Source organism: Myxocyprinus asiaticus, chromosome 24 (assembly GCF_019703515.2).
Source record: "Myxocyprinus asiaticus isolate MX2 ecotype Aquarium Trade chromosome 24, UBuf_Myxa_2, whole genome shotgun sequence".
In the NCBI taxonomy this organism is placed as follows: domain Eukaryota; kingdom Metazoa; phylum Chordata; class Actinopteri; order Cypriniformes; family Catostomidae; genus Myxocyprinus; species Myxocyprinus asiaticus.
The window spans coordinates 4,028,631-4,037,272 of NC_059367.1; positions in this window are offsets into that span (position 1 = coordinate 4,028,631).

Here is an 8,642-nt window from a genome sequence, read left to right on the forward strand (position 1 = left end):
GCGGGGGGGGGGGGATGGGGGTTTACAAGGACATTTTTTTAGATTACAAACTGGTAATTACAAGGGTATTATGCTATAAATGTGGTTTGTGAGGACATTTCTAGTGTCCCCTTAATTCAAATCACTTAAAAAATATACTAAACAATGTTTATTTTTTGAAAATGTAAAAATTCAGAAAGTTTTTTGTGAGGGTTAGGTTTAGGGGTAGGGTTAGGGTTAGGGGATAGAATCTATAGTTCTTACAGTATAAAAATCATTATGTCTATGGAGAGTCCTCATAAGGATAGTCACACCAACGTGTGTGTGTGTGTGTACATGTTTATACTACATTGTGGGGACCAAATGTCCTCACAAGGATAGTAAAACCTGAGATCACCTACCTTGTGGGGCCAGCCAGCGGCCCCCACGAGGGAAATGGCTTATAAATCACACTAAACTATGTTTTTTTTGAAAATGTAAAAATGCAAAACGGTTTCTGTGAGGGTTAGGTTTAGGGTTAGGGTTAGGGTTTAGGGGATAGAAATTATTGTTAGATCTGTATAAAATCCATAAAATGATTGGGAAGTCTATGGAGAGTCCCCACAATTATATAAAAACGTGTGTGTGTGTGTGTGTGTGTGTGTGCGCGTGAGAGAGAGAGGAATATCAATGAGGTGTAGATATTTAGAAAACTGGCTGTATATTTATGTATGACATTATGCGTTTGAAAAAGTGTAAGCTATTACACATCAGATGTATATGACAGCATATTTAAAGATTGTGTGGATTCTGTTAAAAACAAGTTTTTTTGTAAACTTTAATTTTAAATATCCCTCAAGGTGTGTACACACAAGGCTAATATAATGCTAGCATCTGTGAATGCTTTCAGTTGGTATATGATGATCACCTGATCTAATAAAGTTATATTTTTATAACTTCTGTATGTAGCTTTTTCACTAATTTAGTCAAATTAATGTTCCTCAGGTGAAAATCAGAGTTTTTATGTTTTTGAGTTAATATCAATTAAAATGTTTTTGGTAATACCTTACAATAAGGTTCTAAACCGTAAGCACTGTGTTTCTGTGGTGCTATGAATATTGCTCTGTTTGTTTTGAGAGACCCACTAAGACCCGCCCCAACAACGTTACTCAACCAATGGCGTGAGTTGGGGGCGAGTCTTTTTGTTTGACCAGTGTTATGTGGGGTGGGGGGAGGATTCAGAAAGCTGTTTAGAAAACATTTATTTCTGAAATTCCTTTCAGTGTCACTAGTGTCGCAGCAATTACATCAGCTTTATTTCATTAGGTATCATGAACTAATTATGAATGTTCATTTTTATTTATTTATTGTACACCATTTATTAATCTGGGTTAATGATTATTTATCAAAATACTATTTTACATTGTTCATGTAAGTTCATAATGCATTAACTAATGTTAACATATGCAATTTAATATAAAACCTGCAGTAGTATATGTTGAATATAAAACTACCTAGGATTAATAAATGCTGTTAACTATTGCGTTAACCAGTGTTAACAAATATAACCTTATTGTAAAGTTTTACCATGTTTTTGGATCATTTTAAAATAACCCTGCGGTTTGACAAATTTTTTAAAGTACAAATATTACATGTATTCTTAAAGGGGTAGTTCACCCAAAAATGAAAATTTTCTCATCATTCACCTTCATGCCATCCCAGATGTGTATGACTTTCTTTCTTCTGCAGAACACATTTGAAGAAAAATAGAAGAATATCTTAGCTCAGTAGGTCCTTAAAATGCAAGTGGATGGTGATCAGACAGTGAAAAGTACAGACAGTCAGCATAAATGTCATCCATACGACTCCACTGGTTAAATTAATGTCTTCTAAAGCGAAACGATCACTTTTGGTGCGAAAAAATATAAATATTTAAGTGCTTTTTAACTATAAGTCATCACTACTGGTCAGCAGCAGTATGTGCATTCTCAAGAGGGTGGAGTTCACATGGTCTCTCATGTGATGTATTCGCGTTGGGATGTTACGGACATAATCTCACGTTTGTCTCTCGGTTGGGACATCCTGGATGAGCACACAAACGCACCATTGTGAGTAAACATACATATACAAATACAGATCTAATCCAAAACCAACGGAGCTTCTGTACAGTGTTCCTCCTACTCAGCTGTAAACAGCGCTGCTCTTCCGGGTGTGTCACATGTGCGTCTGTTCTCACATGAACGTGCCAACGTGATTATGTCACACGTGCATACTGCTGCTGACCAGAAGTGATGATTTAGAGTTAAAAAGTACTTAAATACTGTTTCGCTTTAGAAGACATTCATTTAACTACTGGAGTCGTATGGATGACGTTTATGCTGACTGTCTGTTCTTTTTGGAGCTTCGAAGGTCTGATCACCATCCACTTGCATTTTAAGGACCTACTGAGCTGAGATATTCTTCTATTTTTCTTCAGATGTGTTCTGCTGAAGAAAGAAAGTCATACACATCTGGGATGGCATGAGGGTGAGTAAATGATGAGAGAATTTTCATTTTTGGGTGAATTATCCCTTTAATTAATTAGTTCATAAAACTTAGTGTATAGTAATTACAAAAGAATTGGAAATATGTTGTTTAAAAATAGCTTCAGATTAAATATAGCGTGTTACTTTGCAGAATACTGCTGACAATGCTTGACATGTCAATATCCACACTGAAAAAAACAATACATTACAATACATTACTAGTGTTGTTTCAGTTATGTCCAAGCCATTTGCACCCTGCTGAATTAACCCAATTACACCATCGGATGAATCTGTAAGGCCACCTGCAGAAAGCAGTCTTCCCTTTCTAAATGCTCATGCTGAGCAATTTAAATACAGTCCTGCTTACTGTTTCTGTGACTTACAGCGAAGTGTGTTAAAATACTGTCTCCTATCCCAGCTCTATAATGCAGAGACAGCATGGCTCAACCAATGGCATGAGTTTGAGATAAGACTATCTCTATGAATGACCAGTTGCAGACAGGGAGTGTTTGGAAATATACTTGGTGACACTAGTGGTACAGAAATAACACACTTCAACTTTAAGGCTTTAATATGTCCATTTCTGGCTAATTTTTCATGCATCTGTACAGTGTACAACTATTATGGTTTTCTGGTTTGTAACGGTTTGTGGTTTTCCTACATTTTATGCTCAGCTGATTTATTCATTTTTACAAAGGCCTGGAGATCCTCAATTATCATGCACATTACCACATCGGTAAGTGGTTGGAGATGATATTTATTTGTCTGCATCAAAAACAAAATAATGGTAGCAATGGAAGTGACCCGGAAATCATAAGCATTAGCTAATTGAATTGCAATTGATCGTACTGTCCCATTAAGAGCTCATTTGACAAAATACCACAAATAGTGCTAAATGAAGTTTTGCATTTAATGGTTATTGAGCTTTTAAAGGGGAAGGAGTGAGAAAATTATATTCAACACAATGCAACCAATTCACTTTAGAATAACAGCCTCTCTGCTATGATTTGATTAGCTTTGATTGTCAAAATTCTTCAAAATCCGGCATTTTTATAGTCAAGTGTAACCCGCAGCTCTCTCTGGATAATGTAGCGAGAAATGTGTACAATCCCAGTAATTCCTGCAGTCTTATATAATAATTGTTTCCAGATATTTGAGTGCCGAACGGCATTTTAAAGCACTGAGTCAAAGCTTCCTTTGAGTCATAGGTGGCCACACAGAACAAGGTGTTCTCAGTCCCTGACAATGTTTTTGTTTTGAGGGTGTTTATCTCTTTGGTGAGCGCACTTGACTGAACTGTGTGTTTAGGTACACATTCCACAGTCCTGTAACAGAATGTGAAACCTGCCCCGTCTGGCCTCTCCTCTGCTTCCCTTGTACTTTACTCTTGATTAATAGTAAATACCTCATATACCACAAAAGAACATTTTAACACAAGGAAATGTACCGTATACTGAACCATGCACTTGCATTTATTTATGTACGGAACTGAAACAAAATCAAAACGTTCGCTTACAACCAGTGTGAAAATTTTTTTTTTAATATTAATAAAATATTCTAAGATTTGCACTAAGGTTTTAATGATTACAGTCTAGCAATGGCATTGGCAGCTATGACTAAGGAACATTTTTCATTTAAGATGTATTCGTTTTAAAACAGACCAACCGTTTTGTAACATGTAACATTTCACAGCAGAAAGCAATTCTGTTGACTTTCAGTACATCACGCAATAATGTGCATGTTACCTGCGTCAGGTAATCTTGTCCTGTTCCTCCTCTGTGTCACTGGGATACACCAGACAGGGTAAATCCACAGTATCACCATTGCTTTTGTCACTGAATACATTCCCAAAGAGCAAGGAGTAGAACTGAAATGAGATATAAAGGAGTCTCTTGCCACAAAAATTCCCCATATTAGCACTTGTGCTCCATTTCATGATTATTTGCAAAAACCTGAAGAAAATGTCACAAAACTGCAGCTATCATTGACTTTAGCCCCTATAGAGCTCAACAATAGTGATATGACAGTAAAATACTTTTTTAAGACAACATATGAACCTTGCAAGACGGAACTACCACGAGATCAAAGTTTAAAGGAATATTCCGGGTTCAGTATAAGTGAAGCTCAATCAACAACATTTGTGGCATAATTACATAAAGGCAGAAAAGTTGTAAAAGTTTAGTAAGTGATTTTACCACACTATAATCATGTTAACACACATATTGTTCACGTCTTGTGTTTATACTTTTGAAACAGTATTTTAACGTTTACAGATTGGCCCCATTGACTTCCATTGTAAGTGCCTCACTGGATTTTTGCTTTTTTTAAAGAAAAGGAGGGACGAGTCGAAATAAATTTGTGTGGTAATCATCATTATGCTACAAATGCTGCCGATTGAGCTTAACTTGTATTGAACCCGGAATATTGCATTAAAGTAGAGACTATTTAGCAGAGACGGGCCACTTATATTAAAATAAATAGGAGAAATTAGAGATGGCCCACGGTCAACGGATGTAGAAAGGAAGTCCCGCCTTCCAACAGGTAAAAGAGCCAATCACCTTTTAGATACAGACATCATCTGTCAATCAACTTGAGAACGTGCATGAGCATTAGCTATACAAGCCGGGAAAATTGAGTAATCTTAGGTAAAAAAGCACAATTTATGACACCAGTGTTGTCATATTTTACTGCTGATTTGAAATATGTTCTTTGATCGTAATCTTGCCCAACCATTTTGGAGATTTCATTCTTTTACCATTCAAGTAGATGCATTTGTATGCTGCTTGCTTACACTGAAAAATTGCTTTAAAACATACTTTTTTAAAGGGACAGTTCACCCAAAAATGAAAATTCTGTCATCATTTACTCACCCTCATGTTGTTCCAAACCCATATGACTTTCGTTCCTCAGTGGAACACAGCAGGAGATGTTATGCAGAATGTTAGACTCAGTCACCATTCACTTACAGTGCACCTTTTTGCTATATAATAAAAGTGAATGGTGACGGAGGCTGTGAGTCCCTAACATTCTGCCTAACATCTCCTTTTGAGTTCTACCTTGAGGGTGAGAAAATAACATTATGACAGAACTGTCATTCATGGGTATACTACCTCTTTTTTCCACAATGCTTTATGGGATGAGTAGTACACATCTTCTGATTTTTTGTTTAATTTTTTCTCCCCAATTTGGAATGCACAATTCCCAATGCGCTCTAAGTTCTCGTGGAGGCATATTGACTCACCTCAATCCGGGTGGTGGAGGACGAATCTCAGATGCCTCCGCATCTGAGACCGTCAATCCGCGCATCTTATCACGTGGCTTGTTGAGCGCGTAACCGCAGAGACGTAGCGTGTGTGGAGGCTTCATGCTATTCTCCGCGGCATCCACGCACAACTCACCACGCCCCCACCGAGAGCGAGAACCACATTATAGCGACCACGAGGAGGTTACCGCATGTGACTCTACCCTGCCTAACAACCGGGCCAATTTGGTTGCTTAGGAGACCTGGCTGGAGTCACTCAGCACGCCCTGGATTTGATCTCATGACTCCAGGTGTGGTAGTCAATGTCAAAAACATTATTTTGACTTTAAAAGCCTTTTTGTATTGGCTGAATGGTTGTCTGTTGCCACAATATACAGTATGTATATGATGTAATGTATTTGAATTATAATATTTTTTATTATTTTATATTTATAATGACTTTAATTATTATATATACAATGATCTTTATTTGGAGGCCTTTCTCAGCAAATATTGATTTTTAATTAATTACGATTATTTCAATTTATTAATCAGCACATCATGTAATTAATTGGCAGCCCTAATCATAATATTCAGATGCAGCAGCCCTGCTATTGTTTTCAAGTCATTTCTAAGCAAATGTGATGCTTCTTACCAGTCAAACAAGATAAGCTGAAATGGCCTTCATGTACCATAGACTTTGTTTATATGCAAAACACAACTTTGTTGAAATCTAAGCAAATATCAGAGCTTTCGCTATTTTTTATAACTATTTATTTTAGCTTCGACTGGCGTGGATTATTGGCGTAAGATAGCCTTCAGCAGTCTGTGAAAGGTCAGCAGTGACGTATGAGCATACTTACTTTCTCTAAGGGCAAGTTTGCCAAATATTACCCTAAGGGTGTCTATCATGCCAATATTACAGCATCGTACACTTTTAGACCATGTGAAAAAGAGGTTTAAAATTGAATATCCAGGTTCAGGGGCCACCTGATCCTCAGTGACCTGGGATGGGCCGTTGTTGTTTTGATCCTTGAAGATGGACAACACAACATTGGCCTCCAGCATCATGTCTTCCACACTGAAGGAAACAGGCTTGAAAGACAGCGCAGACACAATCAACAATTAATCCTCTGGTCTAATTTAAAAAATGTACACTGGACTGTTACTTTATGACTTTGGTCTGAATATATGAGGGTTTGGTCAAATCAAATGGTGGCTTACTGTCCAGCTACGCCGAAGTGACCGGACACTGGTACACCATACGACTCTGCAAAGGACAACAGCCCCTAAAAACAATTGAATAATTATGAATAGTTTTCATTTAAATAAATCTTTGAGTCATCAATATTAAGGTCTGTTTTCCTGGAAGAGGTAGACTGTAAATTTGAAATATTTGACATATGCTCTAGTATTTTTATAATATAGGCTAAAAGTTTAGTATATACTAGCATTAAGGCCTCAAAGCTAACACATGGACTAAAAGCCACAATAATCATATTTTAATTTCATTGGGTTGTCACCCAGAGGTAGCCCTGCACAATATTGAAGAATTAAGACCTGTCAAAACAGATTTGTGCATGGTATTATACACAAGGGACACACTGATCCGTACAGATGTATTTGACCCCTTTTTTAAACCACGTGAGGAGAAGGTCAGTCATGTGTGTCCAGACCAGAGTGTGCTATCCAGCACTGTAACACAGTGTGACAGGTTAGCTGGTCCAAGAATCTGTGCAACTGCATCAATGACTGACACAAATACACTGTGGCCTGCCGAAACATGACGCCATGCAGCTAAAATGCATACGTGAAAAGTGTTGGTACTTCAGGGGCATAATTCAGTACCACTAGACTTCCCTGGAAATCAGGGTCAAAGGTTGAGTGGTAATATACAAGATGAGCTTGGGGTTTTGTTTATTCTGGATGAATTACAATTTCAAAATCATGCCAGATCAAATGTGAACATCAGGTGTTTGTGTATGCCCACTTGGAAATATCTGAACTATCCATTTAGTGCTGAATGTACCTAAAGTTTGAGGTTGAGCAGAAGTTAAAAGAACACTGCAGTCCACGGCACATGCATAACATACTTTCTTTGAACTCGCTCGGGTGAATACGATATGCACAAGGACTACCGAACATCCAGGACAGAAATAAGTCCCTATAAACATTTATATGGGCAGGTCCTCAACACACTACACAGATGTCTAGCTCTATTAAAAACATTCTACCAGGAGGAGTTAAGGACACACAGAACTTGCACACATATCCTGTGTAAAAACATTGCGTGCTCAAGTCTCACCCTGAGTTCATTGAGGCCGAAGGTTACGGATGAATCCACTCCAATCTGAAAATAGTCAAATTCCTCCAGGTGCAATGATAGGTCAGTGTTCATGATTTTAATACAGCCTGATATCAAATAAAGGTCTAATCAATGCAGTTCTGCACTATTCAACACCTGCATGTTTTGTCATTTAACATTAAATTTCTCTCCAGCAAATGGATTTGAATTAATAATACTTTGTAAGACTCATGCCATTATAATATGATATTTATATATTATGATGTCACAATAGGGCTTCAAAGTAACTTTAAGAGATCATATGGAAAGACTGACCTCTTCTTGTGAAATCGGGAAATGCACCATAACATCACCTAATAGTCTAAAATGCAAACATTATAGGATGAAGTTTACATAACAGTAATACTACCCTTAAACTAATGCTAAATTAAAGGAATAGTTCACCCAAAAATGAAAATTCAGTCATTGTTTACTCACCCATGTGTTGTTATAACCCTATATGACTTTCTTTCTTTTTCTTAACACAAAGGGAGAAATTGTGAACAAATGTCGTGCTCAGTGATGTCATACAATGGCAGTTTATGGTGACCATCTCTTCAAGCTTCAAAAGAAC